Source organism: Lipotes vexillifer, unplaced genomic scaffold (genome assembly GCF_000442215.2).
Source record: "Lipotes vexillifer unplaced genomic scaffold, Lipotes_vexillifer_v1.1 scaffold565, whole genome shotgun sequence".
NCBI lineage: Eukaryota > Metazoa > Chordata > Mammalia > Artiodactyla > Lipotidae > Lipotes > Lipotes vexillifer.
In genome coordinates, this window is record NW_006771554.1 from 992506 (window position 1) to 1016015 (window position 23510).

General features: G+C 48.7%; 1 protein-coding gene across 1 annotated transcript in view; it reads right to left on the bottom strand.

The window, feature by feature from the left end:
- ZMYND8 (zinc finger MYND-type containing 8) overlaps positions 1 to 23510 on the bottom strand; it is a 131636-nt gene that overhangs the window by 94300 nt on the left and 13826 nt on the right. The gene's annotated exons all lie outside the window — the stretch shown is intronic.

Here is a 23510-nt window from a genome sequence, read left to right on the forward strand (position 1 = left end):
TTCTCCCAGCATCTCATTAAAACACATACACTTGGGACTTCCCTGGCGGCGCAGTGGTTAAGAATCCTCCTGCCAATGCAGGGGACACAGGTTTGAGCTCTGGTCCAGGAAGAGCCCACATGCCGCGGAGCAACTAAGCCTGTGTGCCACAGCTACTGAGCCTGCGCTCTAGAGCCCGCGAGCCCAACTACTGAGCCCGCGTGCCACAACTACTGAGCCCGCGTGCCACAACTACTGAGCCCGCGTGCCACAACTACTGAAGCCCACGTGCCTAGAGCCCACGCTCCACAAGAGAAGCCACTGCAATGAGAAGCACACACACCGCAACGAAGAGTAGCCCCCGCTCACCGCAACTAGAGAAAGCCCATGCGCAGCAGCTAAGACCCAACGCAGCCAAATATAAATAAATTTATAAAAAACAAAAAATATAGATTATTGCAATAAAAAAAAAACATACACATACACTTCCACCACCATCCAATCTTCACCTGCGAAGATTTTAATCCATTCCATGCCAGATGGCTGCCCTGTTAGCTTAGGGAGGATACAATGGAATGCCCAGGGGCACCTTCTATTCTTGAGGAATGAAAGCTACAGGCACCAGAAGAGGAGAAAGCTATGCCGAGAGCACAGGTGATGAGACGGGATGCGGAGTCCAGAAAGATGACTATCCACAAAGATGGCCTGATGACGTTCCCCGTGCAGGGTTACCTCTCAGGCAAGTCCCAGCACACAGGCTGTGCTGTGTGTCACAGCCCTTTGTCTGCACAGGAGCCGCTGGGGTAAGATCAACAGGGTCCAAGATGGCCACATGCAAGGCCTCCTAGTGGTTTACTTTTGACTGAAAGCTGGAGCATCCTCCAGCAGGCTCATAAAGACAATGGACCACTTTTGCAAAATCCAAACTACACAAGGGAATTCCCCAGGCTCACCACGCACACTGCAAGAAAATCCTGAACAAATGTTCAGGTTGCTGCACTGAGACACAACCCCGAGAGGAAATTAAATGCTAACCACAGACACCTTGAGGGAGAAGAGACCCCAGAGTCAGGGGACCATCCCACAGACATCAAAACAACGGCCTGGAGAACCCAAAGGGTTGGCCCAGCAGCACACAACAGCTAGTTAGTGGGAAAATGCACTAAAAAGATGCAGCCTGGGATTGGCAAGCTTCCCCAGAGAGCACCTCCTCTCATTCCCACAGGGATCCTCACCCCACTTCCCCACCGTACGTAAAAACTCTCTTTCTCTATAGGGTCTTTGACCCAACCATCTCCTCCTAGAAGCACGTTCTATAGACATGGTCACAGGGGAGCAAAGCACGTGCAAGATGATTCAACTGCAGCACTGTGTGTTATACTGAAGACTAGAAAGGACTTACGTGTCCACAAACTGGGAGCTGGCCTGATAACATACTGCAGGATACAGCCATGAAGAAGAATGAGGCACCTCTAGACAAACTGACGTATGACAATCTCCAAGCTTCTGCATCAGGTTAAAAGAGCAACACATGAAAATACCAATGGCATTCTTCACAGAACTAGAACAAATAATTTTAAAATTTGTATGGGAACACAAAAGACCCCGAATAGCCAAAACGACCTTAAGAAAGAACAGCGCTGGAGGAATCATGCTCCCTGACTTCAGATTATACTACAAAGCCACAGTAATCAAAACAGTATGGTATTGGGACTTCGCTCGTGGCACAGTGGTTAACAATCCGCCTGCCAATGCAGGGGACACGGGTTCGAGCCCTGGTCTGGGAAAATCCCACATGCCGCGGAGCAACTAAGTCCATGTACCACAACTACTGAGCCTGTGCTCTAGAGCCTGCGAGCCACAACTACTAAACCCACGTGCCTAGAGCCCGTGCTCCGAAACAAAGAGAAGCCACCACAATGAGAAGCCCACACACCACAATGAAGGGTAACCCCCGCTTACCGCAACTAGAGAAAGCCTGCGTGCAGCAATGAAACCCAACGCAGTCAGAAATAAAATAAATAAATAAATTTATCAAAAAAAAAAAAAAAAAAAGGCAATGCATGTCTAGCACCATTAACAGACTAACACACACAGCCCAAGAAATATGGGGGTTTTGTCTTTCTCTTTTTTTTTGTCTTTATCTGTTTTATTTCTGTTTTATTTTGTCTTCTGTTTTATTTTGTCTTCTATTTCTGTTTTATTTTGTCTTCTATTTTTTTCCTTTTTTAAATTTTTTTTGAAAAAGATGTTTTATATATATTCATAATTTACATAAGCCTAAAATATTCCTGGTGGAACACAAGAAATACAAGCTCTTAATGGAGACTGGTGGTTGCCTCAGGGGAGGAAAGCTTGCAAAGTGTGGGGGAGGGATTATTTTCCACCATGTGCCCTTATTTATCACGTGCCTGGACTACTTTATCAAAGTAAGGAAAATTAAAAAGGAAATATTTAGAAGGTTCAGCATCACATAAGAAAGCAGCAGGTGCAAACCAAAGCCAGTAATGAGCAAATGACAGAGACCTGATTCAGGATAAAAAATGTCGCCAAATGGACAAACTTGGGGCTGATCAGCGTGAGCGTGCAGACCCCAGGAAGGAGTTTGGGATTTGTTCTACGTGGATCTAATAAACCCAGATAACTCTGCTCAAGTGTCAGAGGATGGGCATTTAAGAAAAGCGTTTTGGGGGCTCAAAGGAGATGTGTCCCAGAAGAAATGGCACCCTAGCCAGGCAAAAAGGGAAAGCCATTGGGCCAAGGTTTTGATTTCGCATGTATTATTCCGTTTGTGGACAGACTGAAAGAGAGCACGTGAGCAACGTCAGGCCAGTGGAAAGCTAGGAACAAATTCAGGGAAAAAACAAGTAATGCTGACCCTTGAACAACACAGGGGTTTGGGCCTCAACCTCCACACAGTCGAAAATCCACGTACTGCTATCTCTGCCTCAAAAACAAAGGAACTGATGAAGGACTCACCCAAGGGTGGGAAGCCAAGCAGTCTGGACAGAATCAAGACTCAAACCCTAGTTTTTTGTGATTCCACATACTGTGGTCTGTAATCAAACACAAACTTTCCCCTACACTTAAAGACTGGTCAAATGAAAACACAGGTACTCTATTTACTGAAAAAAATCCCAGTGTCAGTGGACCAGAGCAGTTCCAACACATCTTCTTCAAGGGTCAACTGTAGTGTTGTCGATGTTTCTCAACAGAGCACTAGTGGATTTTGGCAGGGACGGCTCCTCCTCGTTGCCAGGACAACCTCAGCCCCCTCCCACCCACTGCCATTGATGCTCCCAAACACTGTGACAACCAAAAGTGCCTCACATACTTCCCAATCCCTCCCAGGAGTGGCACTAGCCTCCTGGAGCGCCGCAGAGCTGGAGCATGGGGCACAGTGGACAAAACCCACAGCCCCGGCCCACACCTGGTCGACCCCTGGGGCCAGAAAGCTTCTCCAGCTCCTCCCACTGCAGTATAAGTCATTCACCTGTGGCTGAGATCTCCTAGGATGACGGTTCCCCAAGTGCTGTCCTCACACAAGCAGCAGCAGCCATCACCTACGAATTTGCTAGAAAGGCACATTCTCAGGCTCCACGCCAGATCTACAGAATCAGAAACTGGAATAGGGCCCAGTGATCAGGGGGTTTAACCAGCCTTCTGGAGGATTAAGGTGCACACTAATTCGAGATGCTCTAGGTTGTATGTTTGGGGGATGGAGTGTGAGTTCTCCAGCCTAGAGACTCCTGCTGATCTCCCCTTCCTCATCGCACTACCTGTAGGGCTGGTTCAGAACCCAGGAAGCGAAAGCCAAGCAAGGAGCCAAGGAGAAAGAATGAAAACAGCTAAACACATGACCCCAGGCGACTCCCCATACTTCTCAGGGCCTCAGGGACACACCTGTAAAATGGGAGGAGAGATGGAGAAAAGGAACAGACCAGTTCTTACCTGGAGCCCATGAAAATGCTTCAGGGCCCCACGATCCACATGCCAAGGTTCTGTACGTGGACTCAGTTTCTTGGGAAGAGGGGCCATAGCCCCCTTCGCCTTCTCACAGGAGACATCAACTCTAAAGATTAAAAAACTACAGGGCCAGAGGATCGTAAAGTCTATTTTAACTTTGCAATTCTTTAATTCCATGTGAAAGCGGGGCGGGGGGAATCCCTAGAAATGAATATACTCATAAGACACTGAGCGCTAAGGAGAAAGTTTTACCTAAGGCCACCAGGAAACGAAAGGGCAGCAGGGTCTAACACAGCGAGAGGAGGAGTCTGCCCCAAGGCTACCCATACCTAAGAGGATCCCCAACCCTCTAGTCTGAGCAAAAGAGAAAATCCCCAATTCCATTCCTGGTTACAAACACACCGACTCCCTCCAGAGTTAATGAGCGTTCAGTGGCTGTATCCAAGGGGTACAAATTTAATAGATTACACACAACAGACACATCTGTCAACAGCAGAGGCTTTCACTGAAGCCTCTTAGGGAGAAAAATTGAGAAATGCTGGCTGGATTCAGTGTCCTTCCCAGATATGAGACAGCAGGCCAGCATTCTAACTTAAAAACCTACCCACTCCAATGGAGGCTAGGCCTCTGCTGGTGACAGAATGGTGAGTGGGAACCTTGCTGTAGTCACGGTAACAAAGCTGCCTTGAGGACCTTTTCTAGAAAGCTGAGTCAAAGGTTTTGTGGGGGGGGAGGTTGTTCCTCCCCTCTTTAATGATTTAATTCTGACAGGGACATATTTCTAAATGCATTTCATGTGTAACCGTGAATGATGACACACAGCCACTGTACAGTGAATCACCAGGGAAACGGTTCACCCTTGATCTGAAAGAACTTCCTGGCAAGTAGCAGGACCTGGGATTCTACAGGGCTGGCCCACCCCCTCCATCCCAAAATAAGTCTGGTTCTGAAGGAGTTAACGTGGGCGAGGGAGTAGAGCGGTCTAGAAGAAAAGGCCAGAGCAGTGACTCAGGAAAACAGCTTGACATGGAGCAGGAAGCAGCAGAATTTTCCTCTCCCGTGCCAATTCACTGAAACCTTAATAATAGGGCAAGGTCTTCTGGGTATTTAGGAACCAAGCGTGTGACGACATCCTCCCTGAACCTGTGTCTCGTGATAGGCCAGAAATAATCCCGCTCAGGCCTTCCTAGATGTCCCTTGACCTAAGGGACGCCTTCATTCAAGATAGCCCAGCCTCTTAGCTTTCCTGAGCCGCGGGTATTAACAGCTAAGATATTCTTGTATTGCACACAACGCACCAGACCCTGTTCAAAATGCCTTTCACGTCCTTCCCTCTAAGTCACCCACCCAAGATCACCCAAGTAGCCGGGCTGGGATCTGAACCCAGGCAGTGAGGCTCCGAAGGCCCAGTGGGTGGCCTCACCCCAGGGAGAGGTTTGTCTCAGCTCTGCAGCCCAAAGACTTCCTAATTCAGGGTCTCAAAATGTTTTAAGGTACACTCTCATTTTGCTTTTTTCCTTTCCAGCTGCAGACGGTGGACTGTGGGGACTGGAGAGCTCCAGGAGCCGGGAGAAAAGTGGAAAATCATGGTGTGTCACTTGCTGATGATGGAAGTCATTCTCCCAAAGGCGCTTCCGAGGAAGCAGATTCACCTCCCGACCTTCACTGGTGGCACCACAGGCTGGTCTACACCACAAAACAGGCTGGGGGGCTGCACGGCCATCTCCCCTCCTCCAACACTTCTGCCCAGCGTCCATACATCCAGGCCAGGCACTCCCCACCCCCACTCACATCCGGCACCTGAGTCACAGCACTCGCCCTTCTCCAGAGTCTAGGAAATGACACACCAGTTACAGGGAATTGTCTCCTCCGGAGAGAGAACGGGCCCCAGCTGAAGGCCGGGCGCTTCCCCTGGACTCCAGGGCCTGGAGGACCGGCCCTGTGGTGTGTTTTTGCGGGTGTTAAATTTCCTTGATGAGGTCAATAGCAAGATGGACAGGGGCTGAATGAAAGACTCTCGGTCAACAGGCCCGAACCAGCAGCCAAGGCCACGGAATTACGGTGACCAACCATTGGTTGGCTGGAGATGGACAGTCAAGTGGTCACCCTACGGTGAAGTCAGGCCAGGTGGCAGAGGATACAGAGTGGTCAGGACCTGCTCCTGCTGCCACCCTGCAAGCTCCTCAACCTCTCTGTGCCTCTGCTCTTCCTTCCGTCACATGGAGATGGTGGTACCCCGTGGAGTTATCCATAGATTAAACGAAGTTAATTCATGTGATGCTCTTAGTGTAATACCTGGCAGAGAGGAAGCACTCAGTAAACAGCAGCTGTTTTTTTTTTTTTTTAAAGCCACACACATTCCTCTTCCTCCTCTCTCCCCTCTGCCTCCTCCACCACCAACCCTCTCCAAAAGCAGAGCTGAGTTCTCCGAGGAGCATGTTAAATCAATGCCACAGCTTCAGTTACGGAAACGCCAGCCTATATAAAGTGGAGCCGGGAATCAGCCCAGGGCACGATTTCTCCACGTCCACAGGACCGCGCAAAGTCCAGGTTTCCTCCTGTAACGGCCAAGGCAGGCGCAGGGGCAGAGGCCTGTGCAGGCTAGCCACGAGGACACGCGGGGTAACTGCCAGCCCTCACCACGGCCTCCCCCAAATGTGACCACACGCTGCTCTCCAGGAGCAGCAGAGCCTAGCGCAGTGCATCATTTCAAGGCGTTTCCCAAAGACACAGAGCGGGTACCTTAACAGACCTCCCTCCCCAGGAATCTTAGGGCCCTCTCCAGCCAGTAATTACATCCTAATGAAACAAAAGCCCGGAATGTCCTCCAGGCCTGGGACCAGAAAAGGAGGGGAATCGGGAGCAAAGCATGGGGATGGAGAGGGCACATCATTTTTCTCGCCACAGACAATGTCCAAGCCACAAGGAACACGTAAGCGACAGAAACTCTCAGGCGAATAGTTTGCTGACTTGGAGCATCTCCTGGACCCACAGACTCTGGAAGACGGGGCCGCAGCCTGGGCCTCCCCGGGGAAAGGCTGCACTGGCCTAAGCTGGGCTCCTAAAAGGTCTCCCGCATGTGACTGTGAACTTCCAGATCAGGAAAAGAAGGGCTGGAATGGAGATGAAGCAGTGGGAGGAAGAGGGTCACTCGCAACTTGGGGGAAATGTCACTGTACCAGGAAGCCGGGTACCGCAGAGGCCAAGCAAGCGAGGGGCAGGTAACCCTGGGATGGGGTGCTTACCTGCCATCGAGAAAGCTCTGCTGTTCTGAGGGCCTAGCCTCTCTTTTAAAGAGAACTGAGGCTCCCACACGGCACACATTCCTGCTTCCGGAGCCTCAGCAGCCTCTCCCAGGGGGAGGAGGAAGCAGCAGAGCCGACAGGCTAAGAGTCACCACTTACCAGGCTGACCAGCGCGGCCAGGACAGCCTCACCTCCCTGCAATCAGGCAGCCCGAGGCCCGGCGACGTGCCTTCGCGTCCCTGGGCTTTCGGCTCTAATTTACCACCCTCGGCAGACGGCAGCTCGGCTGAGCTGAAAATCTTCAGCGCGAGCACCGAAGAGCCATTTATTTCGCTGATGTGGATAAACACAACAAGCTGCAGTGGTTCTACTCGCTGGAGTGCACATATCAGGAGGCGGGTGGAGGCAGGGGAATGAAGTTGGGATGGCTTGCATTTTGAAGGTGTTTTGAAATAATTGTTTCCAATTATCTTTAGTGCTGATGTGCCTCTCCCAGAAATGAGAAAACCATCTTCCCACTGTACACACACAAACTCAATCTCCCTCTCCCCTCCCCCTCCTCCTTTCTCCCCCTCCCCCATCCCTCTCTCTCTCCGCCTCCCTCCACTTCTCTCTCTCTCTCTCTCCCCCTCCCTCCCAATAATGCAGAAGTGGTGATTAATGGGCACATTCATATGTAAAAGATAAACTTCCAAACCCTCCAGGCAAGACAGAAATTGCTTCCAACGAGGGAGAAGAGGCTGATTTACAAATGAATTCACTGTTTAGGCCTCAACATCTAGAGAGGCAATTGCCACCAAGCAGCCCTTTCTCCCCGCACCTCCCTCAGCTGGGATGAAGCCCTCTGGAAAAAACGACGACATCTCAACAGGAATTTCCTGGTTCCAGAATGCCAAGCTCTTTCGGTCTTCACAGAGAGGGGGAGGCCGGGCCTAACTCCCTACAAGAAAAACTGCTGCACCCCACCCACCCGTTCAGCAGGTCCAGGCCCAGAAGGCTTGCATCTGACGTTGCGTACATATTTGAGGCCCTGAAAATTCTGCCAAATCACCACAAGGAAAATGTGGAGAAACCAGTTGCCTTTGGCCTTTACGGTAGCTGGCGGAGGAGCAAGCGCGCAGGAGGCCCTGGTTCTAGTGGCTGAAGCCCATGTGCATTATTATCTAGGCTGCAGGGACTCAGCTCAGGTTCTGGAAAGTTCAGGTGCTGGTGGGTGGCTTTCAAATTGCAATGGGGAGTTACAGCATCAGAGGGACAGTTCAGAAACAAAAAGACTGCCAGCAGCAGCTGAAGCAGCGAAGCGGGCTGGAGGAGAAAGGGGGACGAAGAGGCTGCAAGGAAGGGGGCAGATGGAGGAAGAGGTGCTGCCGCTCATAACCAGGCAACGTTCCCCACATGCCCTGCGCGGGGCCTCTCTAAAAGTCACCTTAACGAAGAATAAGAAAATTCTCTAGGAAGACAACAGGGAAGAAGGGACCGGCCCTCTAGTCACCTCATGGCCTTCTTTTGAGGAAGCAAAGATGTTTAGGCCCAGAGTGTCACCCAAATTACCCTGGTCAAAAGGATGCTTAACGTCACCTGGATACGGAGGTCCCCAGGCTTAAGAGTGCACGGAAGGATGGATTAGCACAGCCCTTGCAACACACCTTAGATGGAAGCCAAAGATGCGAAGTAACTTCAATGTCATCCATAGGGGACTGACATGCAGCCATAAAATGAAACAGGGAAGGAATCACTTCTTTATGTACTGGCCTGGGGCAAAATTCAAGTGAAAAAAGGCCAGAAATAGAACCTGGGTGAGAGCTGCGTGGATTCTGGGTTTGCAAAGGCCTGGAGGAACATCCAGGAAATCAGCCAACACTGAACTCCTCTTTGAATTTTCTGATCCCTGTCACGTATTTAACTATTTAAGGTATTTTTAAGTGACTATGGAGAGAAATGGATGATAACAACAAGATTTATGGGACCCTCACTACATGCCAGGGACCACGTCTGCATCCCCAGCCCCCAGCAAGCAGAAGGAATTCAGAACATCCTCCCACCCCACCCCCGCATTAATCAGGTGCTACTTTTAAGGGGCTCAGGTGTCTAGAACGGTGAAAAACTGTGGTTCTCAACCCGGTCCCCCCCCAGGGGACACTTGGCAATGTCTGGAGACACTTCCGGTTGTCACCCCTAGGCAAAGAGAGAGGGGTTGCTACTGGCATCTACCATGCAGAGTCCAGGGATGCTGCTAAACACCCCCACGGTGCACAGGAGAGCCCCCCACCCCGAGAATGATCAGGCCCAGGAAATGTCAACAGCACCCAATGTCGAGAAACCCTGGTGGTAAAGAAACTTCCAGCGAGCTGCCATGCAGGTCTAACCTTCTGTCAATACACCACCCACAGAGACGTCTGCAACCATTAAGAGGAAAATAGTGCCTTATGTTTCACCTGGCGGCCCTGACTTCAGATTTCAAAGAGAAGAAAACAATGGGACCAGTCAGTCAACAAATAGTCACTGAACAACTCCTAGACATCTGGGCTCCCGGGGAAGGGCCCTTGCCCGCCGTGGGAGGGCAGCCAGGAACAAATAACAGTAATAACAGCTACCTTTTGTTGACCACTTATCACCTGTGAGACACTGCTCCCGATGCAAATGTCAATTGACTTACTCCTCACCAGTTCTAGAAGGAGGTAGGACCACAGACTCATTTTATTGACGAGGAAACTGAGGCCCAGAGAGAAACAAGCCCATGAGGAAGTGGCTAGTAAATACAGGATGAATACAGAATATGTTCAATCTAGAAATACTGAATAAGAAACTGATTACACAGATGGACAAAAGGCTGAGCAGGACAAATTCCGGGAATTTGTGAATACACATTAGGGAGAGGGGTAGCCAGGAAAATCTCTCTCCACTCTTTCCTTCTCAAACTGGGCTCATGTGATTCACAGCTAATGTTTATTAAGAAGCTACTTTACGAATCCTCCCCAAAATCCCACGTTAAGGATGGGGTTTTGGTTGTTGTTTTGGCCACGTCGCGTGGCATGCAGAACTTCCCCGACCAGGGATCGAACCCGTGACCCCTGCAGTGGAAGCGTGGAGTCTTAACCACTGGACCACCAGGGAAGTCCAAGGATGGTGTTTTTGTACCGATTTCATAGGTGAGGCTCAGAGAGGCAAAATCTTCTGTGGCCTTGAGGCATGCAGGTCAAAGCAGCATGCTGGGGGCTCCATCACAGCTGGGTCCCACTCCAAAGCCCTCCAAACCAGTCAAGTGACTTCCCTGAGTTCCGGGATGCCACCTTGTAATTCTCCATCACTAAGGGCATGTTTGGTGCCGGCCACTGTCAACACAATGCTGTCGTTCAGGGTGTGGGCTCTGGAGCCAAGCCACCAGCTCTGAATCCAAGCCCTGTCACCTGCCTGCTGTGTGTTCTTCGGCAAGTAACTTAGCCTCTCTGTGCCTCAATCAATTCAGCTGTAACTGTTAGAGCTGTAACTGACTCTTCTTTAAAGGGCTGTTAAGAATAAAGGAGGCAACGTACTCACAGTGAACAGCTCATCAAAGCACCACCAGTTATTACTGGTAGGTAATTCTCCTTTAGGGGAAGGAGGCACCAGGGCAGAGAAAAGACATTAACCCAGAAATCTCAAACCAGTTTCCCCAAATCATTATGCATCTTCACCCCGATTTGTGCCCGATCAGCCCTTCTCAACTGGCTTCTGAAAGGGGTTCACTGATGGGAAATACAAACGTTCACAGTAAGTCCTCCCAGGCTGGCACAAGTTCAAACCAAGCCAGCCTCAAAATCCCCTCAGGGCTTAGGATTTCCTCCCAGATCAAAGCAGAAGCACCAGGTGGTGGCCCACAGACCCAGCCCTACCCTTGCTGATTGACCTTCCACCCCAGGATGCCTCCTAATGCCCTCTCCTCCCACTCAAATGAGGCTCAGGAAGGCTGGGAGAGAGGAGGCCTCAGAATCCCCATAATCTGCAACGTGCGTGAAGAATGCTGAACCCGGCAGGGTCAGGACGGCAGCATGGAAGTGCCTACGTGGTATCTGGCACATAGCAAGCACTCTGCAGAGAGCTGTTCCTCCCCTGCCCACCCTCACTTCTGCCTGTTCCCGTTCAGTCCACCCTTCACAGTTGCCACCTTGATCCAAGCCCTGGGACTGTTCACTTGCCCTTGCTAGCAGCCTTCTTCAAACCTAAATCAAATAAGCAGTCCCCTACTTAAAACCTGCGAGCACTTCCCTGGTGGTTCAGTGTCTAAGACTCTGTGCTCCCAACGCAGGGGGCCCAGGTTCGATCCCCACTCAGGGCACTAGATCCCACATGCTGCAACTAAAGATCCCGCATGCCACAACTAAGACCCAGTGCAGCTAGCTAAATAAATAATAATTAATTAATTTTAAAAACCCGCCAAGGGGCTTACTGTAGACACCTAGCATCTTATCAGAATCTACCACGCCTCCAGGGATCTGGCCCCGCCCACCTTTTCTCCTCTCACTCAACCCTAACCACAGACAGACTCTAAGGAGCCAAGTTCATCTGTCCTTGCTGACTCTTCCATCTAGAACGTTGTATGCCCAACTTTCCCATAGTTGACAACTTCAACTTTTGGCTTAAATGTCACTTCCCCAGAGAACCCTTCCGTGGTCACCCCAAGTCTCCAGCCCTCTTACGGTATCATCTTAAAGTAGGTTTCTTTCCCCCTTCATTGTGGTCATCTCCAGCTGAAAATTGTTGCCACTTATTTTCTTTTTTGCTGGTTCGTTTGTTCATTGTGTCTCCTCCATCCAGCATGTGACCTTGATCTCAGTTTTTCTGACTTTCTTTGCTGTAGCCCAATGCCTGACACACAGTCTGGCTCAGAGGCAGCCCCCAAACAGACCTCTGATCAGCTAAATGAGAGTGTGATCACCGGAAAATCCAGTTTTTCCTCCCAGGTCTAAGAATTTGTCCCGGCAAACAGGGAAGATTACACAAAAGGGAGCCTGGCCGTTCCAGGGTCAGCAGAAACTAGAGGAGGAAACTGCCTTTTCAACAAGTACTCAGCCATCCTCGTTTCTGGCCTAAAGAGCCCATTTCCCCCAAAGTAGGCGATTAAGTAAGGATTTATATCCTGAATGTGATGGGGCCTTGCAGCTAAACACAATTACTGAGAAACCAAAGGGGGAAAACTCAGGAGAGGGTTTTCTCAGGCCACTCATTTCCTAACTCTCTTCCCCAGTCTTCTTGGGGAGAGCTATTGTTGCAGAATGATTTAGCATTAGAAAAGAGGAATGACTTTCTTCAGGGAAAACACTCTCCCCACTGGGAGACCCCCTACTGTGATGACCATTTAACCAAAATTTTTTAGTCCAGATTCGTTGCCCTTTTTTTTTTTTAAGTTTTAGGTTTGGGTTTTTTTTTTAATTCTTTAGCAACACAATTTGATTCATTTATTTATTATTTGGTTGCGCCGGGTCTTAGTTGCCGCAGGCAGGCTCCTCAGTTGTGGCATGCAAACTCTTAGTTGCGGCACACATGTGGGATCTCCTTCCCTGACCAGGAATCAAAACCCAGGCCTCCTGCATTGGGAGCGCAGTCTTAACCCAGTGTGCCACCAGGGAAATGCCCATCTTTGCCCTTTTTCTCATCAGACCCTTTTAAGGCTGGGGTTCTCTTTTCCACACCTCCCTTAATGCTTGCCTGGATTGTCCGGCGCTGCCCCAGCAGGATAAAGCAAGAGGCCCATCACGCGGGTACTTATCCATGTGAAGCCAGCAATATGGGTTCAGCCTCAAAAAGGGAAAGTAAAAAATAACTTTTCAAGTTCATCTTCCCTCTGTCCCACTCAAAAGGCGTGCGTCGAGAGAAATTAAATCTGCTCTTTCCTGTCTGCATCCTTGTTCCCTCAGGCTTCTCAGAGGGAAGCATCTCACCAGGCTTGAGAGTCTAGAACTGAAAGATATCTGTCAAGCAACCCTCAGCAACTACTAGTATATCTGGTCCCAACCCAAGAAATAGCAGCCTGGTTTGAAAGACGGTCCCCACGTTCCTGTGTGGCAATGGGGAGTTACCAGAGGCTGGTTAAGGAGGTGAAAGACAAAACCAGGTCAGCCTTATTAGGAAGAGGGCCCGAGTGACAGCCGATGAGAGGAACCAGTGATCTAGAAGGGAAGCAAGTGCCCGGAAATCATCTAGGGAAACTGACAGCCATGGCCTGCGCCGGAGGTGGCCCACTAAAGGACCCCAGACTGAATCCAGTCCACCCACAGCTGGGTAATTCTTTTAAAATTTAAGTTAGGGCTTCCCTGGTGGCGCAGTGGTTAAGAATCAGCCTGCCAATGCAGGGGACGCGGGTTCGATCCCTGGTCCTGGAGGATCCCACATGCCGCGGAGCAACTGGGCCCGTGTGCCAAAACTACTGAGCCTGCACTCTAGAGCCCATGAGCCACAACTACTGAGCCCGCACGCCACAACTACTGAAGCCCGTGCACCTAGAGCCCGTGCTCCACAACAAGAGAGGCCACTGCAATGAGAAACCTGCACACCACAACGAAGAGTAGCCCCCACTCGCCGCAACCAGAGAAAGCCCACGCACAGCAACAAAGACTCAACACAGCCAAAAATAAAAATTAAATAAATAAATTTATTAAAAAATAATAATAGGGCCTCCCTGGTGGCACAGTGGTTGAGAGTCCGCCTGCCAATGCAGGGGACATGGGTTCGTGCCCCAGTCCGGGAAGATCCCACATGCCGCGGAGCAGCTGGGCCCGTGAGCCATGGCTGCTGAGCCTGCGCGTCCGGAGCCTGTGCTCCGCAACGGGAGAGGCCACAACAGTGAGAGGCCCGCATACTGCAAAAATAATAATAATAATAATAAATAAAATTTAAGTTAGTTGTTAATATTTAAAAATTAGGAGAAACTGCATCTGGAAATCCAGATTACTAGCTTCTCTTAAACAAACAAACAAAAATCAAGATCCAGGCACACAAGGTCCCCATTTCCACATAGTACATCCTCCAGGCTGTTTCCCCCACCCTTAGGATGGAACATGAAATTCCCATTTGCAAAGGTTTCCATCATTCTTAACTGTCAAGATAATTAAACGTAACCTTGAAAATCCCTTCAAGGCAGAGCAGAGTAAAGCATAGGGTAAACAGAGGGATAACAGATAAAGGATACTTTGCTAGTATGGCCAAGATCTAGGCAGTTCAAGCCCAACATGGTATATACATTTGTTTATATTTTTCTAAGAGAGAGGGGAAAAGTGTATCAAACTGTTAACATAGCTTACCTGGCAGAGAATTTTTAGCCTTTTTTTTGTATACTTCGTTTAGTTTGTTGCCAGGAGATGCACTGATGTTATCATTTGAAAGGAAAATCCAATAAACCATTTTCTTCCCTTAATTAGTTTCTATTTCTTGGGAGAGACTATTCAAAAAGCATTTACTGAGCAGCTACTTACAAATCACTTGCCTCACATTAAAAAGGTAAGAGAGACCCGGTCCCCTTACCAGTTTAGGTGAGGAGACACACAGGGAAATGAATTCGACAGCAGAGCATTTTGAAGGCTGGGGAGAGGGCTGCCCAGCATATTCTGGGTTATTTTCCCCCAGCCAATGTGCCAAGATGCCAAAGGGCCCAGCAGAAAGGAGGTTCAGTGTGGCCTGGATAAGAAATGCCAACTTGGGAAGATGGGAAGATATCTGTGTTCTCTCTTTACGTAACTTTTCAAAGAAAGAGCAGACCCAGGAGAATCTAATCAAGTGAAACTTAAGACACCGATACAGTAATTTTTTGAGCATGTTCTATGCTGTGCCAATCCGTGGCTAGGTGTTTCCACCTACTGCATCCAGCATGACATATTAATATATGAAAGCTGTAGTGCAGTGCTGTCCAAAAGAACTTTCTATAATGATGGCAGCATTCTGTATCTGTGCTAATATCTGTGCAGCCTCTGGGCACTTGCAATGTGGCTAGTGCAACTGAGTAAGGATTTTTTTTTTTTAATTAATGTAAATTAAAACAGCCACATACAGCTAGTGGCTACCTTATCAGACAAGCATAGCTATAGAAGCTCAATATATAACAGACAAGGGAGGAAGCCTAGCAGGCAAGCAGCACCCTTCAGAATCCTCCACCCACCCCTACTGGAGGGATCTTCAAGGCGTAATGATTTGATGTCTAGAAATGTGTACGTGGACTTGCCACCTTTAGCCTAGCCTGGAAATACTCAGACCTTTGGGATGCATGAGAATGTCTGATCAGAGCTGATTACTGTCCTTTCCTGGGCAATTTAAGGGACTTTCCGGGTGATTACTGTTTTGTTTTGTTTGGCAATGCCACACAGCTTGCAGGATCTTAGTTCCCCAAGCAGGGATTGAACCCGAGCCATAGGCAGTGAAAGCGCAGAGTCCTAACCGCTGGACCACCAGGGAATTCCCCCGGGGCGATTTCAACTTTGGAAGCTAAAGAACGCCACTGTAGGAGGTATAAATGAAGGCTCTGAAAGAGGAGAGCCTGTATCCCCAAGGATGTGGAGAAGCCAGGGGGAAGGCAGGTCCTCAGGGAGAGAAGCCTGGAAGGATCTACAAAGGTGTGACCCGGCGAGGAGCAGGAAGGAACCTGGCACACCACGGGACCAACATTCGGGCCTGGCAGGCTGAACAGGAGGGCAGCTTCTGCCAGAAAGGACAGATGGAGCAGGCGCTCAAATCTCTGCTCAGGACTGGGGTCATCTTCAGGAGCCACTGGCAACCCAAAGCAGGCAAGCAAAACAATCGCACCTATGTTTGGGAAAGGGCCCATCAAAAATGATCTTAGGGGCTTCCTTGGTGGCGCAGTGGTTGAGAGTCCGCCTGCTGATGCAGGGGACAAGGGTTCGTGCCCCAGTCCGGGAAGATCCCACATGCCGCAGAGCGGCTGGGCCCGTGAGCCATGGCCGCTGAGCCTGCGCGTCGGAGCACAGGCTCTGCAACAGAAGAGGCCACAACAGTGAGAGGCCCGCGGACCGTAAAAAAAAAAAAAAAAAAAAAAAAGTAAATTATTGTTCAAACGCAAGCTGTGTGATTCTCCCCTACCGAAAAAAAAAAAAAAAAAAAAATGGTCTTAGGGACTTCCCTGGTGGTCCAGTGGCTGGGACTCCACGCTCCCAATGCAGGGGGTCCAGGTTCCAGCCCTGGTCAGGGAACTGGATCCTGCATGCCAAAACTAAAGATCCCACATGCCTCAACTAAGACCCGGTGCAGCCAAATAATTAATTTTTTTTTAAGTGGTCTTAATACCAGGGGAAAGAAAGAAATCAGAGGGAAGGGGGCCATTTCAAAGAGTACTGTGTCCCTGGGGGGTAAAGACAGACAAGTCAACAATCGTTTCAGAGAGCAGACATTTGAGCTTGGGTAATTACTTCCACGCACCAATGATGCTGGAAACAAAGCCATCCACTCTGGCTGAAAGGCTGCTTTTACATCCTTCTCCAGGAGAAAAGTTCTGTCCCGACTTCCCTGGTGGCACAGTGGTTAGGGGACACGGGTTCGATCCCCGGTCTGGGAAGATCCCACATGCCACAGAGCAACTAAGCCCACGCACCACAACTACTAAGCCTGCGCTCTAGAGCTCGCGAGCCACAACTACTGAGCCCGTGTGCCACAACTACTGAAGCCCATGCGCCTAGGGCCCGTGCTCCGCCATAAGAGAAGCCACCACACTGAGAAGCCCACACACCACAACGAAGAGTAGCCCCCGCTCGCCGCAACTAGAGAAAGCCCGCGTGCAGCAACAGACAGCGCAGCCAAAACTAAAATTAATTTTTAAAAAAAGTTCTGTCCATCTGGTAGACAAAGTCAAATCATTCACTCATTCATTCAAAAGACGTATTTATTGTGCACCAACTAGAACAGGCACAGTGGTAGTAAAAGGGGCACAGGGGAAAATGAGATGCGCAAAAAAAAAAGGCAGGACCCACCCTCATTTGGAGCCTTCGCATCCAGCGGGGTAGGAGGTTAGGAGAGAAAGGAGAGAGGAGGATCTTCCTTTTGAGGACCTGGAAGATCAGTGTGGCTGGAGTGGAGAGAAAGGGGGCCCTGGAGGCAGGAGGCTGGAAAGGCGGGCAAGGCCCGCACATGAGAATTTTAGGACTTTGATCTTCATCCTAAAACCAAAAGCAAGCCCCTAAGACTTTAAAGTAGGAGGTAGTAGCCAGAAGAGAGGTTCCTTTTAGAAAGATCAGGAGGTGGGGTGGAGAGAGATGGGAGACCAATTAAAAGACTACTGCAGGGGCTTCCCTGGTGGCACAGTGGTTAAGAATCCACCTGCTAATGCCGGGGACACAGGTGCAAGCCCTGGTCCGGGAAGATCCCACATGCCGCAGAGCAACTAAGCCCGTGCGCCACAACTACTGAGCCTGCGCCCGAGAGTCTGCAAGCCACAACTACTGAAGCCCACACGCCTAGAGCCCGTACGGCACAACAAGAGAAGTCACCTCAATGAGAAGCCCGCGCACCACAAAAAGAGTGGCCCCCGCTCGCCACAACTAGAGAAAGCCCACGCGCAGCAACGAAGACCCAACGCAGCCAAAAATAAAAATAAATAAATTTATTTTTTAAAAAATACTACTGCAGTTCACTGGTGATAACCTGAACAAGAGCGATGTTTACGATATATTATTTTAAGTAAACGACACAAAAATGCAGAGGACAGGAGAATCGAGGATCAGTCGCACATCCCTGGCCTAGCCAACTGGCAAGAGTCCTGGCTTATTGATCATAGTGGAGGAGCAGGTGTTCTGTTGGCGGGGGCAGGGAGCAGGAGGGAAGGTGGACAGTGAAATCGGTTTTGGACACATTGAGTCTGAGACACCCATGAACAACAGGCAGGGCAGTCAGGTGGGCAGCTGGCCCTTCTGCATCATGACTCAGGAGAAATCCAGGCTGAAATTAAAATATCTGTGAGTCATAAAGCCACAGATGTGGGCAAGATCACCCAGGAAAAGAACATGCAAGGTGAGGACTTTCAGCAACTCCCACATTTAATGGAGAAGAGAAGGAGCCAGGGAAATAGAAGGAAAAACACTGGAAGCGACAGTTTCCAGGAGAAAGATGATCAGCGAGAAAAATGGTCCAATGCCTCTGTGAGATCAAGACACGGGAGTACTGATACCATCCACTGGAGTCTACAGGAAGCCCAGTGATAACTGTTAACGTGGAGGGTCTGGGTGGAGCTGGCAGGACAAAGCAGGAGGTGAGGAAACCAAGACATGAGTACAGACACTCCCCTTAAGAAGTTTGGCTTTGAAGGGGCCAGAAATAGGAGAACTGCTAACAGGAAAGATGCAAGGTCAAAGAGAGGAAATGAGGAAGAGACCTGAGTTCAGAAGTCTGTACAGGGGACTTCCCGGGCGGTCCAGTGGTTAAGACTCTGCACTTCCACTGCAGGGGGCCACGGGTTTGATCCCTGGTTGGGGAGCTAAGATCCCACATGCTGCACAGCACGGCCAAAAAACTATTAAAAAATAAAATAAACAAATAAAAATAAAAACAAATGTCTGCACATTTCTCCAAAGGTTAAACACAGAGCTAACCCCCATGACTCCACAACCACACTCCCAGGTCTACACCCAAGAGAAATGAAAACATACATCCACATAAAAACTCACTCACGAACATTCACAGCACTGTTCTCCGTAATAGCCAAGAAGAGGAAACAACTCAAATGTCCATCAACAGATGAATGGATAAAACAAAATATGACAATGGAATAACCCGATAGAACATTATTCAGCCATAAAAAGGAATCAAGTGATGTGTGCTACAACGTGGATGAGCCTTAAAAACATTATTCTACGTGAAAGAAGTCAGACACAGAAGTTCACGTACTGAATGATCCCATTTACATGAAATGTTCAGGATAAGCAAATCCAGAGAGGGAGAGAGTAAATGGGCAACGAATGGGGAGTGATTGTTAAATGTTCTAAAATTGACCGTGGTGATCACTGCACGATTCTGTGAACGGATTAAAAACCATGTTACTGGGAATTCCACGGCGATCCAGTGGTTCAGACTCCACGCTCCCACACAAGGGCACAGGTGCTATCCCTAAGATCCTGCAGGCCGCACGGCATGGCCAAAAAAATAAACGAATAAAATTTTAAAAATAAAAATAAAAACCATGTTACTGATGGGACTTCCCTGGTGGCACAGTGGTTAAGACTCCACGCTCCCAATGCAGGAGGCACGGGTTCGATCCCTGGTCAGGGAGCTAGATCCCACATGTCGCAACTAAGACTTCCCATGCCACAACTAAGGAGCCCACGTGCGGCAACTAAGACCTGGCGGAACCAATAAATAAATAAACAAATAATATTTTTAAAAAACACATAAAGATGATCAACATTTTTTAAAAAACAAATGCATTACTGTTCACTTTGAAATGCTGGATCTCTGGGCTCCAGGAAAACTGGAAACAGGTGGAGGGAATGTGGAGGGGGAGGGACGGGAGCACGGAGAGGGCCTGGAATACGTAATACTGCACACACCCCCACTGTGAGATGTGGCCTTGCCAAACTCTCTCCCCTCAAGCCAAAGTAAAGGGGCCCCCATCAGTGGAGCAAAATGAAATAACTACTCTTGGAAACTTTCAGGCAAAAAAAAAAAAGTGCCAGGATCTCTAAAAGGCCTCAGACCTAGAAAGTTAACTCTAGAGGAATTTGCAGGAGGAAAAAGAAGAGGTGCGGTTCTTTTGAAACTATGGTTGAAAACGGTCCATCGTAGATCACAGTCTTCCGGAGTTAACAGTAGTCACATAAACATGTAACGTGGGTCACGCTTCAAAACGGGGGCAAACATAAGGTTTTCCACAAGTAAACCAGAAAGATAAATTGCACGGATGTGCCAACGGGATTCCGTGAACAGACGCAGGGATGCTAGGCTGGTGAAGAGAAAGTAGGTTTCTCATTTGGAAAGCCGTATCCAACATCCTCAGAGTTCCGCGATATTTTAGACCTTGTTGGGAGAGGAACAATCTGGTAGTTATCTAACTCGCAAATCAATTCCTTCCATTGCACAGTACATGGATGGCACTTCTTGGGCTGGAGATGTCGAAGAGCCAAAACAGAGTTAAAAATACTGATGCTCATTTTTGAAAAGAAAAATTCTCAGCACTTCCGTATCGCACTGTGATTTAAGAGTGTTTACAGTTTTATCTTCTTAAACAGTTTCCTTGGGGGGAAAAGAAAATGATAGAAGGTCTCTATCTCATGGCCGTCCTCATAAACAATCCCTTGGTGAAACAGTCTTAATTTACATACAACAGTGAGAACGAGGATGCTGTACTAATTGAGGTCTGGGGCTGGTTAGCAAATTGCTGTAATTGTATATCCTCCAGCATCCTGTCTCGGAAAACATACCCATACCCAGGCAAATCTCAGCAAGAATGATACTGTTCAAGATTTTAATATCCTGGGCTTCCGCTGCATCTGTGCATGGTTTCCAAGTGGCTCGTTCCCTTGTGCGGGTGACATTACACAGGCATTTTTAAAAATGGTTTCAGCTCTGGCAGCCTGGCATCCATACACCACAATCATTACTGCAAAATGCACACACAGCAGGATCAAGACGCAAGCAGCCCAAACAGGGGAGCCTTTGTATGGAGATATGAGCTCCCAGCGTCCATCATTTTTCAGACTTTAAGTCCCTGGCCTTGGAGGAGCTTGTTCTGACCTCCTGCATCGTGTGGCCAAAATCCTGCAATGAACAGTGCTGTGTCCAGTCTCACGCAGAGAAAGCAAACCCACAACCCTCCACCACTTGTGGCCCAGAGATGTGTTTTGTTGGGTTCATGCATGGTCTTTCAAAAACTGGGCTATACGGATCACGTTGCTAAACCAGGCGTTTTTACAAGGGGCAAAAAAATAAACTCCCAGGTGGTGACACCCAGTGAGCCATATTCCTGCTCCAGCTCGTCAGCAATCAAATGGAGGCACCCTCCCCCTTTAGGACAGATACTCTCCAACTCACCAAAGACCCCAGCACCCCTGGATGCCAGCTACAGTCACTGGTCCACCTGCGGACCCCTGCAGACATCTCACCTGGGATCCTTGGGGTAGAGCTCATGACCAAGTACAAAGGTTTAAAATCAAAGATAAAACCTGACCCCAATTCTCCACTTTGCCACTTCATTAATCTCTCTCAGCCTCTGTTTCCGGAACTATAAAATGGGAATAAAAACACCTGTAACACAGCATTATTATGAAAATCGAATGAAGTAATTTGCATATAATACCTGGCACCTAGTAAGTACTCAGAAAACATCAACGAGGCAAACACACTTGGCACCTAGACAGTATTTCTGAGTTTTGCTTGAGCATCTTTCAGCAGATCATTACCCCCAGACACAAATGTCAACCTGACATCTTGAAAGCATGAGAGCTTTGTCTCCCGAGAACTAAAATGCTCCGGTAAATGTCAAGGCTGGCGTTATGGCAATGCCTGGCTTGGGAATTACTCAGTTAATAAGTGAGTATGTGTCAGGTGTAAGAGGGTGTACAAATTGAAATTTAGTTAGAGAACCTGAAAGGTCGTACAAACTAGGTGTAGGAACAGAATTAAAGAACTCTGAGCCAATTATTGTCAGAGTTTCTAAGTTTCTCAAGTATAGTACAGTTCTGGGCCTCTTCTCCATCCACAAGTAGGGAGTGATGTTGCCAGTTTCCCAAGAAGCCTGGTGGTCACCTCATCCCCTTTTGAGGATTACCTCTTTCCCAGTGGTGGCAATGTTGGGGGGTCCAGATGTCTAGATACCGGCCCTTCCCCAGCCAAAGGGCAGAAACATGACACTAGGTAAGGGACTCTCCCTAGGGACTTTGCCTTATTGACCCTGAGGAGGCTGTATACTAGCTCCGCTCCCCAGAGCAGCCCTGGGCCTCCACTCATTCCCTCAACCCCATGAGCCAACCGACCACCTTCCAGTCCATCCCCTTCCCGCTCCAATTAACCAGAGCCGACTCCGTTGCTCACAACCAAAGAACCCTGATGAGATGGTACCAGGTGGGAGCTGAAGCACTGAATGTCCCAAAGCATAAGAAAAGCAGGCTAGAGAAACAAGTTTGGGTTCACAGAGCCCACACCATCACAACATGGATTCTGAATAATTAGGACTGAAAGAGAAATAAGCCTTCATCCCAGCTTTTGCTAACTAGTCACATTTGGACCAGGCTGACCTCAGCTCTCAGAACCCCAGCCACCCCATAGCATAACTCCAGGCTTTTCTTTGCATATGCTATTTCCTCACCTAACCGGAGAGGTTCTATCAGAAAGGTTGGCAGGACACAGAAGCAGCCAGTCACCTGGCCATACGGTGACCCTGGAAGACAGGAACTCACCTCCACACAAAGAAAGCCATCCAACACAATCCCTGGGGATAGAGGAGGGTCTCCCTCGAAACCAGGTGACGCCACCCCCCTCACAATTCCCCACCAGAATAGGGGCTCCAAAGGCCCTGAGAAAATCAGTCCAAAAGGCTGCAGACTGGATTTCTTCAAACGTCTCAGTGGATAGGATGCCGGTTCCGAACCTGCCTGCTGGGGTGCCCTACGCAATTTTTTTTTTTTTGATTTGCAGTATTATATTAGTTTTAGGTGTATAGCATGGCGATTCAGTATTTTTGTAGATTAAACTCCAGTAAGTTATTACAAAATAATGACTGCAATTCCCTGTGCTGTACAATATATCCCTATTGCTTATCTATTGTATTTTACACATAGGAGTTTGTATCTCTTAATCCCATACCCCTACCTTGCGCCCCTCCCTGCTTCCATCTCCCCACTGAAAATCACTAGTTTGTTTTCTATATCTGTGAGCCTATTTCTTTTGCTATATACATTCAGTGGTTTTGTTTTAGACTCCACATGTAAGTGGTATCATGTAGTAATTGTCTTTGACTGATCTCACCAAGCCTAATATTCTCTAGGTCCATCCATGTTGCTGCAAATGGCAGAATTTCATTCTTTTTTTATAGCTGAGTAATATTCCACTGTGTGTGTGTGTGTGTGTGTGCGCGCGCGCATGTATACACATATATCTCCTTTAACCCTTCATCTGTTGATGGACACGGGTTGCTTCCATGTCTTAGGTATCGTAAATAGTGCTGCTACGAACATTGGGGTGCACGTGTCTTTTTTAATTACTTTTCTTTTTTTCATATATATATACAACCAGGAGTGGAACTGCTATAACATGGTAGTTCTATTTTTAGTTTTTTGAGGAACCTCCATACTGTTTTCCGTAGTGGCTGCACCAATTTACCTTCCCACCAACTGTGCACAGGGGTTCCCTTTTCTCCAC